This window comes from Leptonotus elevatus, chromosome 4 (genome assembly GCF_054856555.1).
Source record: "Leptonotus elevatus isolate MCC_2025b chromosome 4, RoL_Lele_1.0, whole genome shotgun sequence".
NCBI lineage: Eukaryota > Metazoa > Chordata > Actinopteri > Syngnathiformes > Syngnathidae > Leptonotus > Leptonotus elevatus.
In genome coordinates, this window is record NC_141242.1 from 23,497,067 (window position 1) to 23,518,774 (window position 21,708).

Sequence of the window (21,708 nt, forward strand, 5' to 3'; positions counted from 1 at the left end):
AAACATTTGTCACTTAACTGGAAAGTAATTTTTACGTTTTCAGTATGTTGTATGCAGCCCTACGAAACTGTTTCATCATAAGACTGGGTTCCATGGTGTAATGGTTAGCACTCTGGACTTTGAATCCAGTGATCCGAGTTCAGGTCTCGGTGGGGCCTCAAATGTTTTTCATTTTACTGGAAAGGAATTTTTAGTTTTCAGTATGTTGTATGCAGCCCGAAGGAATTCTTATTTTGTAGTATGTTGTATGCAGCCCGATGAAACTGTATGATCCTCATAGACTGAAATCTAGGGTTCCATGGTGTATTGGTTAGCACTCTGGACTTTGAATCCCGTGATCCAAGTTCAAGTCTCGATAGGACCTCAAATGTTTTTCATTTTACTGGAAAGGAATTTTTAGTGTTCCGTATGTTGTGTGCTGCCCTAAGGAATTTTTAGTTTTCAGTATGTTGTATGCAGCCCTATGATACTGTATGATCCTCACACAGTTTATACCAGTGTTCCATTGCTTAATGGTTAGCACTCTGAACTCTGAATCCAGTGATCTGAGTTCAAGTCTCGGTGGAACCTCAAATGTTTTACATTTTACTGGAAAGGTATTTATAGTTTTCAGTACGTTGTATGCAGCCCGAAGGAATTCTTATTTTTCAGTATGTTGTATGCAGCCCGTTGAAACTGTATGATCCTCATAGACTAAAATCCAGGGTTCCATGGTGTAACGGTTAGCACTCTGGACTCTGTATCCAGTGATCCGAGTTCAAGTCTCGGTGGGACCTCAAATATTTGTCACATTACTGTAAAGCAATTTTTACGTTATCACCACGTTGTATGCTGCCCGAAGGAATTTTTAGTTTTTAGTATGTTGTATGCAGCCCTATGAAACTGTATGATCCTCACACAACTTATACCAGGGTTCCATGGTGTAATGGTTAGCACTCTGTACTCTGAATCTAGTAATCCGAGTTCAAGTCTCGGTGGGACCTAAAACATTTGTCACTTTCCTGTAAAGCAATTTTTACGTGTTCAGTATATTGTATGCCGCCCTACGGAACGGTTTCATCTATAAACCTGGGTTCCATGGTGTACTGTTTAGCACTCTGGACTTTGAATCCAGTGATCAGAGTTCAAGGCTCGGTGGGATCTCAAATGTTTTTCATTTTACTGGAAAGGAATTTTTAGTTTTCAGTACGTTGTATGCAGCCCGAAGGAATTCTTAGTTTTCATTATGCTGTATGCAGCCCGTTGAAACTGTATGATCCTCATAGACTAAAATCCAGGGTTACATGGTGTAATGGTTAGCACTCTGGACTCTGAATCCAATGATCCTAGTTCAAGTCTCGGTGGGACCTCCTATATTTGTCACTTTACTGTAAAGCAATTTTTACGTTATCACCACGTTGTATGCTGACCTAAGGAATTTTTAGTTTTCAGTATGTTGTATGCAGCCCTAAGAAACTGTATGATCCTCACGCAGTTTATACCAGGGTTTCATAGTGTAATGGTTAGCACTCTGGACTCTGAATCCAGTGATCCGAGTTCAAGTAACGATGGGACCTCAAACATTTGTCACTTTGCTGTAAAGTAATTTTTATGTGTTCAGTAGTTTATATGCAGCCCTACGAAACGGTTTCATGTATAAGCCTGGGTTCCATGGTGTAATGGTTAGCACTCTGGACTTTGAATCCAGTGATCCGAGTTCAAGTCTCGGTGGGACCTCAAATGTTTTTCATTTTACTGGAAAGGAATTTTTAGTTTTCAGTACGTTGTGTGCAGCCCGAACGAATTTTTAGTTTTCAGTATGTTGTATGCAGCCCTATGATACTGTCTGATCCGCACGCAGTTTATAACAGGGTTCCATGGTGTAATGGTTAGCACTCTGGACTCTGAATCCAGTGATCCGAGTTCAAGTCTCGGTGGGACCTAAAACATTTGTCACTTAACTGGAAACTCATTTTTACGTTTTCGGTATATTGTATGCCGCCCTAAGAAACGGTTTTCTTCTAAAAACCTGGGTTCCATGGTGTACTGTTTAGCACTCTGGACTTTGAATCCAGTGATCAGAGTTCAAGGCTCGGTGGGACCTCAAATGTTTTTCATTTTACTGGAAAGGAATTTTTAGTTTTCAGTACGTTGTATGCATTCCGAAGGAATTCTTAGTTTTCATTATGCTGTATGCAGCCCGTTGAAACTGTATGATCCTCATAGGCTAAAAGCCAGGGTTCCATGGTGTAATGGTTAGCACTCTGGACTCTGAATCCAATGATACGAGTTCAAGTCTCGGTGGGACCTCCTATATTTGTCACTTTACTGTAAAGCAATTTTTACGTTATCACCACGTTGTATGCTGACCTCAGGAATTTTTAGTTTTCAGTATGTTGTATGCAGCCCTGAGAAACTGTATGATCCTCACGCAGTTTATACCAGAGTTCCATGGTGTAATGGTTAGCAATGTGGACTCTGAATCCAGTGATCCAAGTTCAAGTCTCGGTGGGACGTCAAATGTTTTTCATTTTACTGGAAAGGAATTTTTAGTTTTCAGTACGTTGTATGCAGCCCGAAGGAATTCTTATTTTTCAGTATGTTGTATGCAGCCCGAAGAAACTGTATGATCCTCATAGATTATAGTCCAGGGTTCCATGGTGTATTGGTTAGCACTCTGGACTTTGAATCCCGTGGTCCGAGTTCAAGTCTCGATGGGACCTCAAATGTTTTTCATTTTACTGGAAAGGAATTTTTAGTTTTCAGTACGTTGTGTGCAGCCCGAAGGAATTTTTAGTTTTCAGTATGTTGTATGCAGCCCGTTAAAACTGTATGATCCTCATAGACTAAAATCCAGGGTTCCATGGTGTAATGGTTAGCACTCTGGACTCTGAATCCAGTGATCCGAGTTGAAGTCTCGGTGGGACCTCATATATTTGTCACTTTACTCTAAAGCAATTTTTACGTTATCACCACGTTGTCTGCTGCCCTAAGGAATTTTTAGTTTTCAGTATGTTGTATGCAGCCCGTTAAAACTGTATGATCCTCATAGACTTAAATCCAGGGTTCCATGGTGTAATGGTTAGCACTCTGGACTCTGAATGCAGTGATCCGAGTTCAAGTCTCGGTGGGACCTCAAACATTTGTGACTTTCATGTAAAGTACTTTTTACGTGTTCAGTATGTTATATGCAGCCCTACGAAACGGTTTCATGTATAAGCCTGGGTTCCATGGTGTAATGGTTAGCACTCTGGACTTTGAATCCAGTGATCTGAGTTCAAGTCTCGGTGGGACCTCAAATGTTTTTCATTTTACTGGAAAGGAATTTTTAGTTTTCAGTACGTTGTGTGCAGCCCGAAGGAATTTTTAGTTTTCAGTATGTTGTATGCAGCCCTATGATACTGTCTGATCCGCACGCAGTTTATAACAGGGTTCCATGGTGTAATGGTTAGCACTCTGGACTCTGAATCCAGTGATCCGAGTTCAAGTCTCGGTGGGACCTAAAACATTTGTCACTTAACTGGAAAGTAATTTTTACGTTTTCAGTATGTTGTATGCAGCCCTACGAAACTGTTTCATCATAAGACTGGGTTCCATGGTGTAATGGTTAGCACTCTGGACTTTGAATCTAGTGATCCGAGTTCAAGTCTTGATGGGACCTCAGATGTTTTTCATTTTACTGGAAAGGAATTTTTAGTGTTCCGTATGTTGTATGCAGCCCGAAGGAATTCTTATTTTTCAGTATGTTGTATGCAGCCCGAAGAAACTGTATGATCCTCATAGATTATAGTCCAGGGTTCCATGGTGTATTGGTTAGCACTCTGGACTCTGAATCCAGTGATCCGAGTTCAAGTCTCGGTGGGACCTCAAACATTTGTGACTTTCATGTAAAGTACTTTTTACGTGTTCAGTATGTTATATGCAGCCCTACGAAACGGTTTCATGTATAAGCCTGGGTTCCATGGTGTAATGGTTAGCACTCTGGACTTTGAATCCAGTGATCCAAGTTCAAGTCTTGGTGGGACCTCAAATGTTTTTCATTTTACTGGAAAGGAATTTTTAGTTTTCAGTACGTTGTGTGCAGCCCGAAGGAATTTTTAGTTTTCAGTATGTTGTATGCAGCCCTATGATACTGTCTGATTCGCACGCAGTTTATAACAGGGTTCCATGGTGTAATGGTTAGCACTCTGGACTCTGAATCCAATGATCCTAGTTCAAGTCTCGGTGGGACCTCATTTATTTGTCACTTTACTGTAAAGCAATTTTTACGTTATCACCATGTTGTATGCTGCCCGAAGGCATTTTTAGTTTTCAGTATGTTGTATGCAGCCCTATGAAACTGTATGATCCTCACGCAGTTTATAACAGGGTTCCATGGTGTAATGGTTAGCACGCTGGACTCTGAATCCAGTGATCCGAGTTCAAATCTCGGTGGGACCTAAAACATTTGTCACTTAACTGGAAAGTAATTTTTACGTTTTCAGTATGTTGTATGCAGCCCTACGAAACTGTTTCATCATATGACTGGGTTCCATGGTGTAATGGTTAGCACTCTGGACTTTGAATCCAGTGATCCGAGTTCAAGTCTCGGTGGGACCTCAAATGTTTTTCATTTTACTGGAAAGGAATTTTTAGTTTTCAGTACGTTGTATGCAGCCCGAAGGAATTCTTATTTTTCAGTATGTTGTATGCAGCCCGTTGAAACTGTATGATCCTCATAGACTGAAATCTAGGGTTCCATGGTGTATTGGTTAGCACTCTGGACTTTGAATCCCGTGATCCAAGTTCAAGTCTCGATGGGACCTCAAATGTTTTTCATTTTACTGGAAAGGAATTTTTAGTTTTCCGTATGTTGTGTGCTGCCCGAAGGAATTTTTAGTTTTCAGTATGTTGTATGCAGCCCTGCCCTGCGATTGGCTGGCAACCAGTACAGGGTGTACCCCGCCTACTGCCCGAAGCCAGCTGGGATAGGCTCCAGCAACCCCGCGACCCTTGTGAGGACAAGCGGTACAGAAAATGGATGGATGGATGGATGGATGGTATGCAGCCCTATGATACTGTATGATCCTCATGCAGTTTATAACAATGTTCCATGGCTTAATGGTTAGCACTCTGAACTCTGAATCCAGTGATCCGAGTTCAAGTCTCGGTGGGACCTCAAGCATTTGTCACTTTTCTTGAAAGTCATTTTTACGTTTTCAGTATGTTGTATGCAGCCCTACGAAACTGTTTCATCATAAGCCTGGGTTCCATGGTGTATGGTTAGCACTCTGGACTTTGAATCCAGTGATCCGAGTTCAAGTCTCGGTGGGACCTCAAATGTTTTTCATTTTACTGGAAATTAATTTTTAGTTTTCAGTACGTTGTATGCAGCCCGAAGGAATTCTTATTTTTCAGTATGTTGTATGCAGCCCGAAGAAACTGTATGATCCTCATAGATTATAGTCCAGGGTTCCATGGTGTATTGGTTAGCACTCTGGACTTTGAATCCTGTGGTCCGAGTTCAAGTCTCGATGGGACCTCAAATGTTTTTCATTTTACTGGAAAGGAATTTTTAGTTTTCAGTACGTTGTGTGCAGCCCGAAGGAATTTTTAGTTTTCAGTATGTTGTATGCAGCCCGTTAAAACGGTATGATCCTCATAGACTAAAATCCAGGGTTCCATGGTGTAATGGTTAGCACTCTGGACTCTGAATCCAGTGATCCGAGTTCAAGTCTCGGTGGGACCTCATATATTTGTCACTTTACTCTAAAGCAATTTTTACGTTATCACCACGTTGTCTGCTGCCCTAAGGAATTTTTAGTTTTCAGTATTTTGTATGCAGCCCGTTAAAACTGTATGTTCCTCATAGACTTAAATCCAGGGTTCCATGGTGTAATGGTTAGCACTCTGGACTCTGAATCCAGTGATCTGAGTTCAAGTCTCGGTGGGACCTCAAACATTTGTGACTTTCATGTAAAGTATTTTTTACGTGTTCAGTATGTTATATGCAGCCCTACGAAACGGTTTCATGTATAAGCCTGGGTTCCATGGTGTAATGGTTAGCACTCTGGACTTTGAATCCAGTGATCCGAGTTCAAGTCTCGGTGAGACCTCAAATGTTTTTCATTTTACTGGAAAGGAATTTTTAGTTTTCAGTACGTTGTGTGCAGCCCGAAGGAATTTTTAGTTTTCAGTATGTTGTATGCAGCCCTATGATACTGTCTGATCCGCACGCAGTTTATAACAGGGTTCCATGGTGTAATGGTTAGCACTCTGGACTCTGAATCCAGTGATCCGAGTTCAACTCTCGGTGTGACCTCATATATTTGTCATTTTACTGTAAAGCAATTTTTACGTTATCACCACGTTGTATGCTGCCCGAAGGAATTTTTAGTTTTCAGTATGTTGTATGCAGCCCTATGAAACTGTATGATCCTCATGCAGTTTATAACAGGGTTCCATGGTGTAGTGGTTTGCACTCTGTTCTCTGAATCCAGTGATCCGAGTTCAAGTCTCGGTGGGACCTAAAACATTTGTCACTTAACTGGAAAGTAATTTTTACGTTTTCAGTATGTTGTATGCAGCCCTACGAAACTGTTTCATCATAAGACTGGGTTCCATGGTGTAATGGTTAGCACTCTGGACTTTGATTCCAGTGATCCGAGTTCAAGTCTCGGTGGGACCTCAAATGTTTTTCATTTTACTGGAAAGGAATTTTTAATTTTCAGTACGTTGTGTGCAGCCCAAAGGAATTCTTAGTTTTCAGTATGTTGTATGCAGCCCGTTGAAACTGTATGATCCTCATAGACTAAAAACCAGGGTTCCATGGTGTATTGGTTGGCACTCTGGACTTTGAATCCCATGATCTGAGTTCAAGTCTTGATGGGACCTCAAAGGTTTTTCATTTTACTGGAAAGGAATTTTTAGTTTTCAGTACGTTGTGTGCAGCCCAAAGGAATTCTTAGTTTTCAGTATGTTGTATGCAGCCCGTTGAAACTGTATGATCCTCATAGACTAAAATCCAGGGTTCCATGGTGTATTGGTTAGCACTCTGGACTCTGAATCCAGTGATCCGAGTTCAAGTCTCGGTGGGACCTCATATATTTGTCACTTTACTGTAAAGCAATTTTTACGTTATCACCACGTTGTATGCTGCCCGAAGGAATTTTTAGTTTTCAGTATGTTGCATGCAGCCCTATGAAACTTTATGATCCTCATGCAGTTTATAACAGGGTTCCATGGTGTAATGGTTAGCGCTCTGGACTCTGAATCCAGTGATCCGTGTTCAAGTCTCGGTGGAACCTAAAACATTTGTCACTTAACTGGAAAGTAATGTTTACATTTTCAGTATGTTGTATGCAGCCCTACGAAACTGTTTCATCATAATATTGGTTTCCATGGTGTAATGGTTAGCACTCTGGACTTTGAATCCAGTGATCCGAGTTCAAGTCTCGGTGGGACCTCATATATTTGTCACTTTACTGTAAAGCAATTTTTACGTTATCACCACGTTGTTTGCAGCCCGAAGGAATTCTTATTTTTCAGTATGTTGTATGCAGCCCGATGAAACTGTATGATCCTCATAGACTGAAATCTAGGGTTCCATGTTGTATTGGTTAGCACTCTAGACTTTGAATCCCGTGATCCAAGTTCAAGTCTCGATGGGACCTCAAATGTTTTTCATTTTACTGGAAAGGAATTTTTAGTTTTCCGTATGTTGTGTGCTGCCCTAAGGAATTTTTATTTTTCAGTATGTTGTATGAAGCCCTATGATACTGTATGATCCTCACATAGTTTATACCAGTGTTCCATGGCTTAATGGTTAGCACTCTGAACTCTGAATCCAGTGATCCGAGTTCAAGTCTCGGTGGGACCTCAAATGTTTTTCATTTTACTGGAAAGGTATTTGTAGTTTTCAGTACGTTGTATGCAGCCCGAAGGAATTCTTATTTTTCAGTATGTTGTATGCAGCCCTATGAAACAGTATGATCCTCACACAACTTATACCAGGGTATCATGGTGTAATGGTTAGCACTCTGTACTCTGAATCCAGTGATCCGTGTTCAAGTCTCGGTGGAACCTAAAACATTTGTCACTTAACTGGAAAGTAATGTTTACATTTTCAGTATGTTGTATGCAGCCCTACGAAACTGTTTCATCATAATATTGGTTTCCATGGTGTAATGGTTAGCACTCTGGACTTTGAATCCAGTGATCCGAGTTCAAGTCTCGGTGGGACCTCATATATTTGTCACTTTACTGTAAAGCAATTTTTACGTTATCACCACGTTGTTTGCAGCCCGAAGGAATTCTTATTTTTCAGTATGTTGTATGCAGCCCGATGAAACTGTATGATCCTCATAGACTGAAATCTAGGGTTCCATGTTGTATTGGTTAGCACTCTAGACTTTGAATCCCGTGATCCAAGTTCAAGTCTCGATGGGACCTCAAATGTTTTTCATTTTACTGGAAAGGAATTTTTAGTTTTCCGTATGTTGTGTGCTGCCCTAAGGAATTTTTATTTTTCAGTATGTTGTATGAAGCCCTATGATACTGTATGATCCTCACATAGTTTATACCAGTGTTCCATGGCTTAATGGTTAGCACTCTGAACTCTGAATCCAGTGATCCGAGTTCAAGTCTCGGTGGGACCTCAAATGTTTTTCATTTTACTGGAAAGGTATTTGTAGTTTTCAGTACGTTGTATGCAGCCCGAAGGAATTCTTATTTTTCAGTATGTTGTATGCAGCCCTATGAAACAGTATGATCCTCACACAACTTATACCAGGGTATCATGGTGTAATGGTTAGCACTCTGTACTCTGAATCCAGTAATCCGAGTTCAAGTCTCGGTGGGACTTCAAACATTTGTCACTTTCCTGTAAAGTAATTTTTACGTGTTCAGTATATTGTATGTCGCCCTACGAAACGGTTTCATCTATAAACGTGGGTTCCATGGTGTACTGTTTAGCACTCTGGACTTTGAATCCAGTGATCAGAGTTCAATGCTCGGTGGGACCTCAAATGTTTTTCATTTTACTGGAAATGTATTTGTAGTTTTCAGTACGTTGTATGCAGCCCTAAGAAACTGTATGATCCTCACGCAGTTTACACCAGGGTTCCATAGTGTAATGGTTAGCACTCTGGACTCTGAATCCAGTGATCCGAGTTCAAGTCTAGGTGGGACCTCAAACATTTGTCACTTAACTGGAAAGTAATTTTTACGTTTTCAGTATGTTGTATGCAGCCCTACGAAACTGTTTCATCATAAGCCTGGGTTCCATGGTGTATGGTTAGTACTCTGGACTTTGAATCCAGTGACCCGAGTTCAAGTCTTGGTGGGACCTCAAATGTTTTTCATTTTACTGGAAAGGAATTTTTAGTTTTCAGTACGTTGTATGCAGCCCGAAGGAATTCTTATTTTTCAGTATGTTGTATGCAGCACGAAGAATCTGTATGATCCTCATAGATTATAGTCCAGGTTTCCATGGTGTATTGGTTAGCATTCTGGAATTTGAATCCCGTGGTCCGAGTTCAAGTCTCCATGGGACTTCAAATGTTTTTCATTTTACTGGAAAGGAATTTTTAGTTTTCAGTACGTTGTGTGCAGCCAAAAGGAATTTTTAGTTTTCAGTATGTTGTATGCAGCCCGTTAAAACTGTATGATCCTCATAGACTAAAATCCAGGGTTCCATGGTGAAATGTTTAGCACTCTGGACTCTGAATCCAGTGATCCGAGTTGACGTCTCGGTGGGACCTCATATATTTGTCACTTTACTCTAAAGCAATTTTTACGTTATCACCACGTTGTCTGCTGCCCTAAGGAATTTTTAGTTTTCAGTATGTTGTATGCAGCCCGTTAAAACTGTATGATCCTCATAGACTTTAATCCAGGGTTCCATGGTGTAATGGTTAGCACTCTGGACTCTGAATCCAGTGATCCGAGTTCAAGTCTTGGTGTGACCTCAAACATTTGTGACTTTCATGTAAAGTACTTTTTACGTGTTCAGTATGTTATATGCAGCCCTACGAAACGGTTTCATGTATAAGCCTGGGTTACATGGTGTAATGGTTAGCACTCTGGACTTTGAATCCAGTGATCTGAGTTCAAGTCTCGGTGGGACCTCAAATATTTTTCATTTTACTGGAAAGGAATTTTTAGTTTTCAGTACGTTGTGTGCAGCCCGAAGGAATTTTTAGTTTTCAGTATGTTGTATGCAGCCCTATGATACTGTCTGATCCGCACGCAGTTTATAACAGGGTTCCATGGTGTAATGGTTAGCACTCTGGACTCTGAATCCAGTGATCCGAGTTCAAGTCTCGGTGGGACCTCATATATTTGTCACCTAGCTGGAAAGTAATTTTTACGTTTTCAGTATGTTGTATGCAGCCTTACGAAACTGTTTCATCATAAGACTGGGTTCCATGGTGTAATGGTTAGCACTCTGGACTTTGAATCCAGTGATCCGAGTTCAAGTCTCGGTGGGACCTCAAACGTTTTTCATTTTACTGGAAAGGAATTTTTAGTTTTCAGTACGTTGTATGCAGCCCGAAGGAATTCTTATTTTTCAGTATGTTGTATGCAGCCCGATGAAACTGTATGATCCTCATAGACTGAAATCTAGGGTTCCATGGTGTATTGGTTAGCACTCTGGACTTTGAATCCCGTGATCCAAGTTCAAGTCTCGATGGGATCTCAAATGTTTTTCATTTTACTGGAAAGGAATTTTTAGTTTTCCGTATGTTGTGTGCTGCCCTAAGGAATTTTTAGTTTTCAGTATGTTGTATGCAGCCCTATGATACTGTATGATCCTCATGCAGTTTATACCAGTGTTCCATGGCTTAATGGTTAGCACTCTGAACTCTGAATCCAGTGATCCGAGTTCAAGTCTCGGTGGGACGTCAAATGTTTTTCATTTTACTGGAAATGTATTTGTAGTTTTCAGTACGTTGTATGCAGCCCGAAGGAATTCTTATTTTTCAGTATGTTGTATGCAGCCCGTTGAAACTGTATGATCCTCATAGACTAAAATCCAGGTTTCCTTGGTGTAACGGTTAGCACTCTGGACTCTGTATCCAGTGATCCGAGTTCAAGTCTCGGTGGGACCTAATATATTTGTCACTTTACTGTAAAGCAATTTTTACATTATCACCACGTTGTATGCTGCTCGAAGGAATTTTTAGTTTTTAGTATGTTGTATGCAGCCCTATGAAACTGTATGATCCTCACACAACTTATACCAGGGTTCCATGGTGTAATGGTTAGCACTCTGTACTCTGAATCCAGTAATCCGAGTTCAAGTCTCGGTGGGACCTCAAACATTTGTCACTTTCCTGTAAAGTAATTGTTACGTGTTCAGTATATTGTATGCCGCCCTACGAAACGGTTTCATCTATAAACCTGGGTTCCATGGTGTACTGTTTAGCACTCTGGACTTTTAATCCAGTTATCAGAGTTCAAGGCTCGGTGGGACCTCAAATGTTTTTCATTTTACTGGAAAGGAATTCTTAGTTTTCATTATGCTGTATGCAGCCCGTTGAAACTGTATGATCCTCATAGACTAAAATCCAGGGTTACATAGTGTAATGGTTAGCACTCTGGACTCTGAATCCAATGATCCTAGTTCAAGTCTCGGTGGGACCTCCTATATTTGTCACTTTACTGTAAAGCAATTTTTACGTTATCAACACGTTGTATGCTGACCTAAGGAATTTTTAGTTTTCAGTATGTTGTATGCAGCCCTAAGAAACTGTATGATCCTCACGCAGTATTTACCAGGGTTCCATAGTGTAATGGTTAGCACTCTGGACTCTGAATCCAGTGATCCGAGTTCAAGTCTTGGTGGGACCTCAAACATTTGTCACTTAACTGGAAAGTAATTTTTACGTTTTCAGTATGTTGTATGCAGCCCTACGAAACTGTTTCTTCATAAGCCTGGGTTCCATGGTGTATGGTTAGCACTCTGGACTTTGAATCCAGTGATCCGAGTTCAAGTCTCGGTGGGACCTCAAATGTTTTTCAATTTACTGGAAAGGAATTTTTAGTTTTCAGTACGTTGTGTGCAGCCCGAAGGAATTTTTAGTTTTCAGTATGTTGTATGCAGCCCTATGATACTGTCTGATCCGCACGCAGTTTATAACAGGGTTCCATGGTGTAATGGTTAGCACTCTGGACTCTGAATCCAGTGATCCGAGTTCAAGTCTCGGTGGGACCTCATATATTTGTCACTTTACTGTAAAGCAATTTTTACGTTATCACCACGTTCTATGCTGCCCGAAGGAATTTTTAGTTTTCAGTATGTTGTATGCAGCCCTATGAAACTGTATGATCCTCACACAGTTTAAAACAGGGTTCCATGGTGTAATGGTTAGCACTCCGGACTCTGAATCCAGTGATCCGAGTTCAAGTCTCGGTGGGACCTAAAACATTTGTCACTTAACTGGAAAGTAATTTTTACGTTTTCAGTATGTTGTATGCAGCCCTACGAAACTGTTTCATCATAAGGCTGGGTTCCATGGTGTAATGGTTAGCACTCTGGACTTTGAATCCAGTGATCTGAGTTCAAGTCTCGGTGGGACCTCAAATGTTTTTCATTTTACTGGAAAGGAAATTTTAGTTTTCAGTACGTTGTGTGCAGCCCGAAGGAATTCTTATTTTTCAGCATGTTGTATGCAGCCCGATGAAACTGTATGATCCTCATAGACTGAAATCTAGGGTTCCATGGTGTATTGGTTAGCACTCTGGACTTTGAATCCCGTGATCCAAGTTCAAGTCTCGATGGGACCTCAAATGGTTTACATTTTACTGGAAAGGTATTTGTAGTTTTCAGTACGTTGTATGCAGCCCGAAGGAATTCTTATTTTTCAGTATGTTGTATGCAGCCCGTTGAAATTGTATGATCCTCAAAGACTAAAATCCAGGGTTCCATGGTGTAACGGTTAGCACTCTGGACTCTGTATCCAGTGATCCGAGTTCAAGTCTCGGTGGGACCTCAAATATTTGTCACATTACTGTAAAGCAATTTTTACGTTATCACCACGTTGTATGCTGCCCGAAGGAATTTTTAGTTTTTAGTATGTTGTATGCAGCCCTATGAAACTGTATGATCCTCACACAACTTTTCCCAGGGTTCCATGGTGTAATGGTTAGCACTCTGTACTCTGAATCCAGTAATCCGAGTTCAAGTCTCGGTGGGACCTCAAACATTTGTCAATTTCCTGTAAAGTAATTTTTACGTGTTCAGTATATTGTATGCCGCCCTACGAAACGGTTTCATCTATAAACCTGGGTTCCATGGTGTACTGTTTAGCACTCTGGACTTTGAATCCAGTGATCAGAGTTCAAGGCTCGGTGGGATCTCAAATGTCTTTCATTTTACTGGAAAGGAATTTTTAGTTTTCAGTACGTTGTATGCAGCCCGAAGGAATTCTTAGTTTTCATTATGCTGTATGCAGCCCGTTGAAACTGTATGATCCTCATAGACTAAAATCCAGGGTTACATGGTGTAATGGTTAGCACTCTGGACTCTGAATCCAATGATCCTAGTTCAAGTCTCGGTGGGACCTCCTATATTTGTCACTTTACTGTAAAGCAATTTTTACGTTATCACCACGTTGTATGCTGACCTAAGGAATTTTTAGTTTTCAGTATGTTGTATGCAGCCCTAAGAAACTGTATGATCATCACTCAGTTTATACCAGGGTTCCATAGTGTAATGGTTAACACGCTGGACTCTGAATCCAGTGATCCGTGTTCAAGTCTTGGTGGGACCTCAAACATTTGTCACTTAACTGGAAAGCAAATTTTAGTTTTCAGTACGTTGTATGCAGCCCGAAGGAATTCTTATTTTTCAGTATGTTGTATGCAGCCCGAAGAAACTGTATGATCTTCATACATTATAGTCCAGGGTTCCATGGTGTATTGGTTAGCACTCTGGATTTTGAATCCCGTGGTGCGAGTTCAAGTCTCAATGGGACCTCAAATGTTTTTCATTTTACTGGAAAGGATTTTTTAGTTTTCAGTACGTTGTGTGCAGCCCGAAGGAATTTTTAGTTTTCAGTATGTTGTATGCAGCCCGTTAAAACTGTATGATCCTCATAGACTAAAATCCAGGGTTCCATGGTGTAATGGTTAGCACTCTGGACTCTGAATCCAGTGATCCGAGTTGAAGTCTCGGTGGGACCTCATATATTTGTCACTTTACTCAAAAGCAATTTTTACGTTATCACCACGTTGTCTGCTGCCCTAAGGAATTTTTAGTTTTCAGAATGTTGTATGCAGCCCGTTAAAACTGTATGATCCTCATAGACTTAAATCCAGGGTTCCATGGTGTAATGGTTAGCACTCTGGACTCTGAATCCAGTGATCCGAGTTCAAGTCTCGGTGGGACCTCAAACATTTGTGACTTTCATGTAAAGTACTTTTTACGTGTTCAGTATGTTATATGCAGCCCTACGAAACGGTTTCATGTAAAACCCTGGTTTCCATGGTGTAATGGTTAGCACTCTGGACTTTGAATCCAGTGATCCGAGTTCAAGTCTCGGTGGAACCTCGAATGTTTTTCATTTTACTGGAAAGGAATTTTTAGTTTTCAGTACGTTGTGTGCAGCCCGAAGGAATTTTTAGTTTTCAGTATGTTGTATGCAGCCCTATGATACTGTCTGATCCGCACGCAGTTTATAACAGGGTTCCATGGTGTAATGGTTAGCACTCTGGACTCTGAATCCAGTGATCCGAGTTCAAGTCTCGGTGGGACCTCATTTATTTGTCACTTTACTGTAAAGCAATTTTTACGTTATCACCACGTTGTATGCTGCCCGAAGGAATTTTTAGTTTTCAGTATGTTGTATTCAGCCCTATGAAACTGGATGATCCTCACGCAGTTTATAACAGGGTTCCATGGTGTAATGGTTAGCACGCTGGACTCTGAATCCAGTGATCCGAGTTCAAGTCTTGGTGGGACCTCAAACATTTGTCACTTAACTGGAAAGGAATTTTTAGTTTTCAGTACGTTGTATGCAGCCCGAAGGAATTCTTATTTTTCAGTATGTTGTATGCAGCCCGAAGAAACTGTATGATCCTCATACATTATAGTCCAGGGTTCCATGGTGTATTGGTTAGCACTCTGGATTTTGAATCCCGTGGTGCGAGTTCAAGTCTCAATGGGACCTCAAATGTTTTTCATTTTACTGGAAAGGATTTTTTAGTTTTCAGTACGTTGTGTGCAGCCCGAAGGAATTTTTAGTTTTTAGTATGTTGTATGCAGCCCGTTAAAACTGTATGATCCTCATAGACTAAAATCCAGGGTTCCATGGTGTAATGGTTAGCACTCTGGACTCTGAATCCAGTGATCCGAGTTGAAGTCTCGGTGGGACCTCATATATTTGTCACTTTACTCAAAAGCAATTTTTACGTTATCACCACGTTGTCTGCTGCCCTAAGGAATTTTTAGTTTTCAGAATGTTGTATGCAGCCCGTTAAAACTGTATGATCCTCATAGACTTAAATCCAGGGTTCCATGGTGTAATGGTTAGCACTCTGGACTCTGAATCCAGTGATCCGAGTTCAAGTCTCGGTGGGACCTCAAACATTTGTGACTTTCATGTAAAGTACTTTTTACGTGTTCAGTATGTTATATGCAGCCCTACGAAACGGTTTCATGTAAAACCCTGGGTTCCATGGTGTAATGGTTAGCACTCTGGACTTTGAATCCAGTGATCCGAGTTCAAGTCTCGGTGGAACCTCGAATGTTTTTCATTTTACTGGAAAGGAATTTTTAGTTTTCAGTACGTTGTGTGCAGCCCGAAGGAATTTTTAGTTTTCAGTATGTTGTATGCAGCCCTATGATACTGTCTGATCCGCACGCAGTTTATAACAGGGTTCCATGGTGTAATGGTTAGCACTCTGGACTCTGAATCCAGTGATCCGAGTTCAAGTCTCGGTGGGACCTCATTTATTTGTCACTTTACTGTAAAGCAATTTTTACGTTATCACCACGTTGTATGCTGCCCGAAGGAATTTTTAGTTTTCAGTATGTTGTATTCAGCCCTATGAAACTGGATGATCCTCACGCAGTTTATAACAGGGTTCCATGGTGTAATGGTTAGCACGCTGGACTCTGAATCCAGTGATCCGAGTTCAAGTCTCGGTGGGACCTAAAACATTTGTCACTTAACTGAAAAGTAATTTTTACGTTTTCAGTATGTTGTATGCAGCCCTACGAAACTGTTTCATCATAAGACTGGGTTCCATGGTGTAATGGTTAGCACTCTGGACTTTGAATCCAGTGATCCGAGTTCAAGTCTCGGTGGGACCTCAAATGTTTTTCATTTTACTGGAAAGGAATTTTTAGTTTTTAGTACGTTGTATGCAGCCCGAAGGAATTCTTATTTTTCAGTGTGTTGTATGCAGCCCGATGAAACTGTATGATCCTCATAGACTGAAATCTAGGGTTCCATGGTGTATTGGTTAGCACTCTGGACTTTAGAGCCCGTGATCCAAGTTCAAGTTTCGATGGGACCTCAAATGTTTTTCATTTTACTGGAAAGGAATTTTTAGTTTTAAGTATGTTGTATGCAGCCCTATGATACTGTCTGATCCGCACGCAGTTTATAACAGGGTTCCATGGTGTAATGGTTAGCACTCTGGACTCTGAATCCAGTGATCCGAGTTCAAGTCTCGGTGGGACCTCATTTATTTGTCACTTTACTGTAAAGCAATTTTTACGTTATCACCATGTTGTATGCTGCCCGAAGGCATTTTTAGTTTTCAGTATGTTGTATGCAGCCCTATGAAACTGTATGATCCTCACACAGTTTATAACAGGGTTACATGGTGTAATGGTTAGCACGCTGGACTCTGATTCCAGTGATCCGAGTTCAAGTCTCGGTGGGACCTAAAACATTTGTCACTTAACTGGAAACTCATTTTTACGTTTTCGGTATATTGTATGCCGCCCTAAGAAACGGTTTAATCTAAAAACCTGGGTTCCATGGTGTACTGTTTAGCACTCTGGACTTTGAATCCAGTGATCAGAGTTCAAGGCTCGGTGGGACCTCAAATGTTTTTCATTTTACTGGAAAGGAATTTTTAGTTTTCAGTACGTTGTATGCATTCCGAAGGAATTCTTAGTTTTCATTATGCTGTATGCAGCCCGTTGAAACTGTATGATCCTCAAAGGCTAAAAGCCAGGGTTCCATGGTGTAATGGTTAGCACTCTGCACTCTGAATCCAATGATACGAGTTCAAGTCTCGGTGGGACCTCCTATATTTGTCACTTTACTGTAAAGCAATTTTTACGTTATCACCACGTTGTATGCTGACCTCAGGAATTTTTAGTTTTCAGTATGTTGTATGCAGCCCTGAGAAACTGGATGATCCTCACGCAGTTTATAACAGGGTTCCATGGTGTAATGGTTAGCACGCTGGACTCTGAATCCAGTGATCCGAGTTCAAGTCTCGGTGGGACCTAAAACATTTGTCACTTAACTGAAAAGTAATTTTTACGTTTTCAGTATGTTGTATGCAGCCCTACGAAACTGTTTCATCATAAGACTGGGTTCCATGGTGTAATGGTTAGCACTCTGGACTTTGAATCCAGTGATCCGAGTTCAAGTCTCGGTGGGACCTCAAATGTTTTTCATTTTACTGGAAAGGAATTTTTAGTTTTTAGTACGTTGTATGCAGCCCGAAGGAATTCTTATTTTTCAGTGTGTTGTATGCAGCCCGATGAAACTGTATGATCCTCATAGACTGAAATCTAGGGTTCCATGGTGTATTGGTTAGCACTCTGGACTTTAGAGCCCGTGATCCAAGTTCAAGTTTCGATGGGACCTCAAATGTTTTTCATTTTACTGGAAAGGAATTTTTAGTTTTAAGTAATTGTATGCAGCCCTATGATACTGTCTGATCCGCATGCAGTTTATAACAGGGTTCCATGGTGTAATTGTTAGCACTCTGGACTCTGAATCCAGTGATCCGAGTTCAAGTCTCGGTGGGACCTCATTTATTTGTCACTTTACTGTAAAGCAATTTTTACGTTATCACCATGTTGTATGCTTCCCGAAGGCATTTTTAGTTTTCAGTATGTTGTATGCAGCCCTATGAAACTGTATGATCCTCACGCAGTTTATAACAGGGTTACATGGTGTAATGGTTAGCACGCTGGACTCTGAATCCAGTGATCCGAGTTCAAGTCTCGGTGGGACCTAAAACATTTGTCACTTAACTGGAAAGTAATTTTTACGTTTTCAGTATGTTGTATGCAGCCCTACGAAACTGTTTCATCATAAGACTGGGTTCCATGGTGTAATGGTTAGCACTCTGGACTTTGAATCCAGTGATCCAAGTTCAAGTCTCGGTGGGACCTCAAATGTTTTTCATTTTACTGGAAAGGAATTTTTAGTTTTCAGTACGTTGTATGCAGCCCCAAGGAATTTTTAGTTTTCAGTATGTTGTATGCAGCCCGTTGAAACTGTATGATCCTCATAGACTAAAATCCATGGTTCCATGGTGTATTGGTTAGCACTCTGGACTCTGAATCCCGTGATCCGAGTTCAAGTAACGATGTGACCTCAAACATTTGTCACTTTGCTGTAAAGTAATTTTTACGTGTTCAGTAGTTTATATGCAGCCCTACGAAACGGTTTCATGTATAAGCCTGGGTTCCATGGTGTAATGGTTAGCACTCTGGACTTTGAATCCAGTGATCCGAGTTCAAGTCTCGGTGGGACCTCAAATGTTTTTCATTTTACTGGAAAGGAATTTTTAGTTTTCAGTACGTTGTGTGCAGCCCGAAGGAATTTTTAGTTTTCAGTATGTTGTATGCAGCCCTATGATACTGTCTGATCCGCACGCAGTTTATAACAGGGTTCCATGGTGTAATGGTTAGCACTCTGGTCTCTGAATCCAGTGATCCGAGTTCAAGTCTCGGTGGGACCTAAAACATTTGTCACTTAACTGGAAACTCATTTTTACGTTTTCGGTATATTGTATGCCGCCCTAAGAAACGGTTTCATCTAAAAACCTGGGTTCCATGGTGTACTGTTTAGCACTCTGGACTTTGAATCCAGTGATCAGAGTTCAAGGCTCGGTGGGACCTCAAATGTTTTTCATTTTACTGGAAAGGAATTTTTAGTTTTCAGTACGTTGTATGCATTCCGAAGGAATTCTTAGTTTTCATTATGCTGTATGCAGCCCGTTGAAACTGTATGATCCTCATAGGCTAAAAGCCAGGGTTCCATGGTGTAATGGTTAGCACTCTGGACTCTGAATCCAATGATACGAGTTCAAGTTTCGGTGGGACCTCCTATATTTGTCACTTTACTGTAAAGCAATTTTTACGTTATCACCACGTTGTATGCTGACCTCAGGAATTTTTAGTTTTCAGTATGTTGTATGCATTCCTGAGAAACTGTATGATCCTCACGCAGTTTATACCAGAGTTCCATGGTGTAATGGTTAGCAATGTGGACTCTGAATCCAGTGATCCAAGTTCAAGTCTCGGTGGGATGTCAAATGTTTTTCATTTTACTGGAAAGGAATTTTTAGTTTTCAGTACGTTGTATGCAGCCCGAAGGAATTCTTATTTTTCAGTATGTTGTATGCAGCCCGAAGAAACTGTATGATCCTCATAGATTATAGTCCAGGGTTCCATTGTGTATTGGTTAGCACTCTGGACTTTGAATCCCGTGGTCCGAGTTCAAGTCTCGATGGGACCTCAAATGTTTTTCATTTTACTGGAAAGGAATTTTTAGTTTTCAGTACGTTGTGTGCAGCCCGAAGGAATTTTTAGTTTTCAGTATGTTGTATGCAGCCCGTTAAAACTGTATGATCCTCATAGACTAAAATCCAGGGTTCCATGGTGTAATGGTTAGCACTCTGGACTCTGAATCCAGTGATCCGAGTTGAAGTCTCGGTGGGACCTCATATATTTGTCACTTTACTCTAAAGCAATTTTTACGTTATCACCACGTTGTCTGCTGCCCTAAGGAATTTTTAGTTTTCAGTATGTTGTATGCAGCCCGTTAAAACTGTATGATCCTCATAGACTTAAATCCAGGGTTCCATGGTGTAATGGTTAGCACTCTGGACTCTGAATGCACTGATCCGAGTTCAAGTCTCGGTGGGACCTCAAACATTTGTGACTTTCATGTAAAGTACTTTTTACGTGTTCAGTATGTTATATGCAGCCCTACGAAACGGTTTCATGTATAAGCATGGGTTCCATGGTGTAATGGTTAGCACTCTGGACTTTGAATCCAGTGATCCGAGTTCAAGTCTCGGTGGGACCTCAAATGTTTTTCATTTTACTGGAAAGGAATTTTTAGTTTTCAGTACGTTGTGTGCAGCCCGAAGGAATTTTTAGTTTTCAGTATGTTGTATGCAGCCCTATGATACTGTCTGATCCGCACGCAGTTTATAACAGGGTTCCATGGTGTAATGGTTAGCACTCTTGACTCTGAATCCAGTAATCTGAGTTCAAGTCTCGGTGGGACCTCATATATTTGTCACTTTACTGTAAAGCAATTTTTACGTTATCACCACGTTGTATGCTGCCCGAAGGAATTTTTAGTTTTCAGTATGTTGTTTGCAGCCCTATGAAACTGTATGATCCTCATGCAGATTATAGCAGGGTTCCATGGTGTAATGGTTAGCACTCTGTACTCTGAATCCAGTGATCCGAGTACAAGTCTCGGTGGGACCTAAAACATTTGTCACTTAACTGGAAAGTAATTTTTACGTTTTCAGTATGTTGTATGCAGCCCTACGAAACTGTTTCATCATAAGACTGGGTTCCATGGTGTAATGGTTAGCACTCTGGACTTTGAATCCAGTGATCCGAGTTCAAGTCTCGGTGAGACCTCAAATGTTTTTCATTTTACTGGAAAGGAATTTTTAGTTTTCAGTACGTTGTGTGCAGCCCGAAGGAATTTTTAGTTTTCAGTATGTTGTATGCAGCCCTATGATACTGTCTGATCCGCACGCAGTTTATAACAGGGTTCCATGGTGTAATGGTTAGCACTCTGGACTCTGAATCCAGTGATCCGAGTTCAACTCTCGGTGTGACCTCATATATTTGTCATTTTACTGTAAAGCAATTTTTACGTTATCACCACGTTGTATGCTGCCCGAAGGAATTTTTAGTTTTCAGTATGTTGTATGCAGCCCTATGAAACTGTATGATCCTCATGCAGTTTATAACAGGGTTCCATGGTGTAGTGGTTTGCACTCTGTTCTCTGAATCCAGTGATCCGAGTTCAAGTCTCGGTGGGACCTAAAACATTTGTCACTTAACTGGAAAGTAATTTTTACGTTTTCAGTATGTTGTATGCAGCCCTACGAAACTGTTTCATCATAAGACTGGGTTCCATGGTGTAATGGTTAGCACTCTGGACTTTGATTCCAGTGATCCGAGTTCAAGTCTCGGTGGGACCTCAAATGTTTTTCATTTTACTGGAAAGGAATTTTTAGTTTTCAGTACGTTGTGTGCAGCCCAAAGGAATTCTTAGTTTTCAGTATGTTGTATGCAGCCCGTTGAAACTGTATGATCCTCATAGACTAAAAACCAGGGTTCCATGGTGTATTGGTTGGCACTCTGGACTTTGAATCCCATGATCTGAGTTCAAGTCTTGATGGGACCTCAAATGTTTTTCATTTTACTGGAAAGGAATTTTTAGTTTTCAGTACGTTGTGTGCAGCCCAAAGGAATTCTTAGTTTTCAGTATGTTGTATGCAGCCCGTTGAAAC

At 40.8% G+C, this 21,708-nt stretch overlaps 57 non-coding genes across 57 annotated transcripts; all 57 read left to right on the plus strand.

The window, feature by feature from the left end:
- Positions 1–86: 86 nt before the first annotated feature.
- Positions 87–158, plus strand: trnaq-uug (transfer RNA glutamine (anticodon UUG)). The gene has a single exon. It is a non-coding gene; the product is annotated as a tRNA-Gln (tRNA).
- Positions 159–704: 546 nt separating this feature from the next.
- trnaq-cug (transfer RNA glutamine (anticodon CUG)) lies at positions 705–776 on the plus strand. The gene has a single exon. It is a non-coding gene; the product is annotated as a tRNA-Gln (tRNA).
- Positions 777–1,644: 868 nt separating this feature from the next.
- trnaq-uug (transfer RNA glutamine (anticodon UUG)) lies at positions 1,645–1,716 on the plus strand. The gene has a single exon. It is a non-coding gene; the product is annotated as a tRNA-Gln (tRNA).
- A 134-nt stretch (positions 1,717–1,850) lies between these two features.
- trnaq-cug (transfer RNA glutamine (anticodon CUG)) lies at positions 1,851–1,922 on the plus strand. Its single transcript has one exon. It is a non-coding gene; the product is annotated as a tRNA-Gln (tRNA).
- A 708-nt stretch (positions 1,923–2,630) lies between these two features.
- trnaq-uug (transfer RNA glutamine (anticodon UUG)) lies at positions 2,631–2,702 on the plus strand. Its single transcript has one exon. It is a non-coding gene; the product is annotated as a tRNA-Gln (tRNA).
- Positions 2,703–2,836: 134 nt separating this feature from the next.
- On the plus strand, positions 2,837–2,908 carry trnaq-cug (transfer RNA glutamine (anticodon CUG)). The gene has a single exon. It is a non-coding gene; the product is annotated as a tRNA-Gln (tRNA).
- Positions 2,909–3,043: 135 nt separating this feature from the next.
- trnaq-cug (transfer RNA glutamine (anticodon CUG)) lies at positions 3,044–3,115 on the plus strand. Its single transcript has one exon. It is a non-coding gene; the product is annotated as a tRNA-Gln (tRNA).
- An 88-nt stretch (positions 3,116–3,203) lies between these two features.
- On the plus strand, positions 3,204–3,275 carry trnaq-uug (transfer RNA glutamine (anticodon UUG)). The gene has a single exon. It is a non-coding gene; the product is annotated as a tRNA-Gln (tRNA).
- Positions 3,276–3,409: 134 nt separating this feature from the next.
- On the plus strand, positions 3,410–3,481 carry trnaq-cug (transfer RNA glutamine (anticodon CUG)). The gene has a single exon. It is a non-coding gene; the product is annotated as a tRNA-Gln (tRNA).
- A 293-nt stretch (positions 3,482–3,774) lies between these two features.
- trnaq-cug (transfer RNA glutamine (anticodon CUG)) lies at positions 3,775–3,846 on the plus strand. The gene has a single exon. It is a non-coding gene; the product is annotated as a tRNA-Gln (tRNA).
- Positions 3,847–3,934: 88 nt separating this feature from the next.
- Positions 3,935–4,006, plus strand: trnaq-uug (transfer RNA glutamine (anticodon UUG)). The gene has a single exon. It is a non-coding gene; the product is annotated as a tRNA-Gln (tRNA).
- Positions 4,007–4,347: 341 nt separating this feature from the next.
- On the plus strand, positions 4,348–4,419 carry trnaq-cug (transfer RNA glutamine (anticodon CUG)). The gene has a single exon. It is a non-coding gene; the product is annotated as a tRNA-Gln (tRNA).
- Positions 4,420–4,506: 87 nt separating this feature from the next.
- On the plus strand, positions 4,507–4,578 carry trnaq-uug (transfer RNA glutamine (anticodon UUG)). The gene has a single exon. It is a non-coding gene; the product is annotated as a tRNA-Gln (tRNA).
- A 646-nt stretch (positions 4,579–5,224) lies between these two features.
- trnaq-uug (transfer RNA glutamine (anticodon UUG)) lies at positions 5,225–5,295 on the plus strand. The gene has a single exon. It is a non-coding gene; the product is annotated as a tRNA-Gln (tRNA).
- Positions 5,296–5,635: 340 nt separating this feature from the next.
- Positions 5,636–5,707, plus strand: trnaq-cug (transfer RNA glutamine (anticodon CUG)). The gene has a single exon. It is a non-coding gene; the product is annotated as a tRNA-Gln (tRNA).
- Positions 5,708–5,842: 135 nt separating this feature from the next.
- On the plus strand, positions 5,843–5,914 carry trnaq-cug (transfer RNA glutamine (anticodon CUG)). The gene has a single exon. It is a non-coding gene; the product is annotated as a tRNA-Gln (tRNA).
- Positions 5,915–6,002: 88 nt separating this feature from the next.
- Positions 6,003–6,074, plus strand: trnaq-uug (transfer RNA glutamine (anticodon UUG)). Its single transcript has one exon. It is a non-coding gene; the product is annotated as a tRNA-Gln (tRNA).
- A 134-nt stretch (positions 6,075–6,208) lies between these two features.
- On the plus strand, positions 6,209–6,280 carry trnaq-cug (transfer RNA glutamine (anticodon CUG)). Its single transcript has one exon. It is a non-coding gene; the product is annotated as a tRNA-Gln (tRNA).
- Positions 6,281–6,574: 294 nt separating this feature from the next.
- On the plus strand, positions 6,575–6,646 carry trnaq-uug (transfer RNA glutamine (anticodon UUG)). Its single transcript has one exon. It is a non-coding gene; the product is annotated as a tRNA-Gln (tRNA).
- A 340-nt stretch (positions 6,647–6,986) lies between these two features.
- trnaq-cug (transfer RNA glutamine (anticodon CUG)) lies at positions 6,987–7,058 on the plus strand. Its single transcript has one exon. It is a non-coding gene; the product is annotated as a tRNA-Gln (tRNA).
- A 293-nt stretch (positions 7,059–7,351) lies between these two features.
- trnaq-uug (transfer RNA glutamine (anticodon UUG)) lies at positions 7,352–7,424 on the plus strand. The gene has a single exon. It is a non-coding gene; the product is annotated as a tRNA-Gln (tRNA).
- A 705-nt stretch (positions 7,425–8,129) lies between these two features.
- On the plus strand, positions 8,130–8,202 carry trnaq-uug (transfer RNA glutamine (anticodon UUG)). Its single transcript has one exon. It is a non-coding gene; the product is annotated as a tRNA-Gln (tRNA).
- An 875-nt stretch (positions 8,203–9,077) lies between these two features.
- Positions 9,078–9,149, plus strand: trnaq-cug (transfer RNA glutamine (anticodon CUG)). The gene has a single exon. It is a non-coding gene; the product is annotated as a tRNA-Gln (tRNA).
- An 865-nt stretch (positions 9,150–10,014) lies between these two features.
- Positions 10,015–10,086, plus strand: trnaq-uug (transfer RNA glutamine (anticodon UUG)). The gene has a single exon. It is a non-coding gene; the product is annotated as a tRNA-Gln (tRNA).
- A 134-nt stretch (positions 10,087–10,220) lies between these two features.
- trnaq-cug (transfer RNA glutamine (anticodon CUG)) lies at positions 10,221–10,292 on the plus strand. The gene has a single exon. It is a non-coding gene; the product is annotated as a tRNA-Gln (tRNA).
- Positions 10,293–10,379: 87 nt separating this feature from the next.
- trnaq-uug (transfer RNA glutamine (anticodon UUG)) lies at positions 10,380–10,451 on the plus strand. Its single transcript has one exon. It is a non-coding gene; the product is annotated as a tRNA-Gln (tRNA).
- Positions 10,452–11,739: 1,288 nt separating this feature from the next.
- On the plus strand, positions 11,740–11,811 carry trnaq-cug (transfer RNA glutamine (anticodon CUG)). The gene has a single exon. It is a non-coding gene; the product is annotated as a tRNA-Gln (tRNA).
- An 87-nt stretch (positions 11,812–11,898) lies between these two features.
- Positions 11,899–11,969, plus strand: trnaq-uug (transfer RNA glutamine (anticodon UUG)). Its single transcript has one exon. It is a non-coding gene; the product is annotated as a tRNA-Gln (tRNA).
- Positions 11,970–12,103: 134 nt separating this feature from the next.
- Positions 12,104–12,175, plus strand: trnaq-cug (transfer RNA glutamine (anticodon CUG)). Its single transcript has one exon. It is a non-coding gene; the product is annotated as a tRNA-Gln (tRNA).
- Positions 12,176–12,310: 135 nt separating this feature from the next.
- Positions 12,311–12,382, plus strand: trnaq-cug (transfer RNA glutamine (anticodon CUG)). Its single transcript has one exon. It is a non-coding gene; the product is annotated as a tRNA-Gln (tRNA).
- Positions 12,383–12,469: 87 nt separating this feature from the next.
- On the plus strand, positions 12,470–12,541 carry trnaq-uug (transfer RNA glutamine (anticodon UUG)). The gene has a single exon. It is a non-coding gene; the product is annotated as a tRNA-Gln (tRNA).
- A 340-nt stretch (positions 12,542–12,881) lies between these two features.
- Positions 12,882–12,953, plus strand: trnaq-cug (transfer RNA glutamine (anticodon CUG)). Its single transcript has one exon. It is a non-coding gene; the product is annotated as a tRNA-Gln (tRNA).
- Positions 12,954–14,073: 1,120 nt separating this feature from the next.
- On the plus strand, positions 14,074–14,145 carry trnaq-cug (transfer RNA glutamine (anticodon CUG)). The gene has a single exon. It is a non-coding gene; the product is annotated as a tRNA-Gln (tRNA).
- Positions 14,146–14,280: 135 nt separating this feature from the next.
- On the plus strand, positions 14,281–14,352 carry trnaq-cug (transfer RNA glutamine (anticodon CUG)). The gene has a single exon. It is a non-coding gene; the product is annotated as a tRNA-Gln (tRNA).
- An 87-nt stretch (positions 14,353–14,439) lies between these two features.
- trnaq-uug (transfer RNA glutamine (anticodon UUG)) lies at positions 14,440–14,512 on the plus strand. The gene has a single exon. It is a non-coding gene; the product is annotated as a tRNA-Gln (tRNA).
- Positions 14,513–14,646: 134 nt separating this feature from the next.
- trnaq-cug (transfer RNA glutamine (anticodon CUG)) lies at positions 14,647–14,718 on the plus strand. Its single transcript has one exon. It is a non-coding gene; the product is annotated as a tRNA-Gln (tRNA).
- Positions 14,719–14,853: 135 nt separating this feature from the next.
- On the plus strand, positions 14,854–14,925 carry trnaq-cug (transfer RNA glutamine (anticodon CUG)). The gene has a single exon. It is a non-coding gene; the product is annotated as a tRNA-Gln (tRNA).
- A 340-nt stretch (positions 14,926–15,265) lies between these two features.
- Positions 15,266–15,337, plus strand: trnaq-cug (transfer RNA glutamine (anticodon CUG)). The gene has a single exon. It is a non-coding gene; the product is annotated as a tRNA-Gln (tRNA).
- A 135-nt stretch (positions 15,338–15,472) lies between these two features.
- trnaq-cug (transfer RNA glutamine (anticodon CUG)) lies at positions 15,473–15,544 on the plus strand. The gene has a single exon. It is a non-coding gene; the product is annotated as a tRNA-Gln (tRNA).
- Positions 15,545–15,632: 88 nt separating this feature from the next.
- Positions 15,633–15,704, plus strand: trnaq-uug (transfer RNA glutamine (anticodon UUG)). Its single transcript has one exon. It is a non-coding gene; the product is annotated as a tRNA-Gln (tRNA).
- A 134-nt stretch (positions 15,705–15,838) lies between these two features.
- Positions 15,839–15,910, plus strand: trnaq-cug (transfer RNA glutamine (anticodon CUG)). Its single transcript has one exon. It is a non-coding gene; the product is annotated as a tRNA-Gln (tRNA).
- A 135-nt stretch (positions 15,911–16,045) lies between these two features.
- Positions 16,046–16,117, plus strand: trnaq-cug (transfer RNA glutamine (anticodon CUG)). The gene has a single exon. It is a non-coding gene; the product is annotated as a tRNA-Gln (tRNA).
- An 87-nt stretch (positions 16,118–16,204) lies between these two features.
- trnaq-uug (transfer RNA glutamine (anticodon UUG)) lies at positions 16,205–16,276 on the plus strand. Its single transcript has one exon. It is a non-coding gene; the product is annotated as a tRNA-Gln (tRNA).
- Positions 16,277–16,578: 302 nt separating this feature from the next.
- Positions 16,579–16,650, plus strand: trnaq-cug (transfer RNA glutamine (anticodon CUG)). The gene has a single exon. It is a non-coding gene; the product is annotated as a tRNA-Gln (tRNA).
- A 135-nt stretch (positions 16,651–16,785) lies between these two features.
- trnaq-cug (transfer RNA glutamine (anticodon CUG)) lies at positions 16,786–16,857 on the plus strand. The gene has a single exon. It is a non-coding gene; the product is annotated as a tRNA-Gln (tRNA).
- A 501-nt stretch (positions 16,858–17,358) lies between these two features.
- On the plus strand, positions 17,359–17,430 carry trnaq-cug (transfer RNA glutamine (anticodon CUG)). Its single transcript has one exon. It is a non-coding gene; the product is annotated as a tRNA-Gln (tRNA).
- An 87-nt stretch (positions 17,431–17,517) lies between these two features.
- On the plus strand, positions 17,518–17,589 carry trnaq-uug (transfer RNA glutamine (anticodon UUG)). Its single transcript has one exon. It is a non-coding gene; the product is annotated as a tRNA-Gln (tRNA).
- Positions 17,590–17,890: 301 nt separating this feature from the next.
- Positions 17,891–17,962, plus strand: trnaq-cug (transfer RNA glutamine (anticodon CUG)). The gene has a single exon. It is a non-coding gene; the product is annotated as a tRNA-Gln (tRNA).
- Positions 17,963–18,097: 135 nt separating this feature from the next.
- trnaq-cug (transfer RNA glutamine (anticodon CUG)) lies at positions 18,098–18,169 on the plus strand. The gene has a single exon. It is a non-coding gene; the product is annotated as a tRNA-Gln (tRNA).
- An 87-nt stretch (positions 18,170–18,256) lies between these two features.
- On the plus strand, positions 18,257–18,328 carry trnaq-uug (transfer RNA glutamine (anticodon UUG)). The gene has a single exon. It is a non-coding gene; the product is annotated as a tRNA-Gln (tRNA).
- A 294-nt stretch (positions 18,329–18,622) lies between these two features.
- trnaq-uug (transfer RNA glutamine (anticodon UUG)) lies at positions 18,623–18,694 on the plus strand. Its single transcript has one exon. It is a non-coding gene; the product is annotated as a tRNA-Gln (tRNA).
- A 134-nt stretch (positions 18,695–18,828) lies between these two features.
- Positions 18,829–18,900, plus strand: trnaq-cug (transfer RNA glutamine (anticodon CUG)). The gene has a single exon. It is a non-coding gene; the product is annotated as a tRNA-Gln (tRNA).
- Positions 18,901–19,813: 913 nt separating this feature from the next.
- On the plus strand, positions 19,814–19,885 carry trnaq-cug (transfer RNA glutamine (anticodon CUG)). Its single transcript has one exon. It is a non-coding gene; the product is annotated as a tRNA-Gln (tRNA).
- Positions 19,886–20,180: 295 nt separating this feature from the next.
- Positions 20,181–20,252, plus strand: trnaq-uug (transfer RNA glutamine (anticodon UUG)). Its single transcript has one exon. It is a non-coding gene; the product is annotated as a tRNA-Gln (tRNA).
- A 500-nt stretch (positions 20,253–20,752) lies between these two features.
- trnaq-uug (transfer RNA glutamine (anticodon UUG)) lies at positions 20,753–20,824 on the plus strand. Its single transcript has one exon. It is a non-coding gene; the product is annotated as a tRNA-Gln (tRNA).
- A 134-nt stretch (positions 20,825–20,958) lies between these two features.
- trnaq-cug (transfer RNA glutamine (anticodon CUG)) lies at positions 20,959–21,030 on the plus strand. The gene has a single exon. It is a non-coding gene; the product is annotated as a tRNA-Gln (tRNA).
- A 294-nt stretch (positions 21,031–21,324) lies between these two features.
- On the plus strand, positions 21,325–21,396 carry trnaq-uug (transfer RNA glutamine (anticodon UUG)). The gene has a single exon. It is a non-coding gene; the product is annotated as a tRNA-Gln (tRNA).
- The last annotated feature ends 312 nt before the right edge of the window (positions 21,397–21,708 follow it).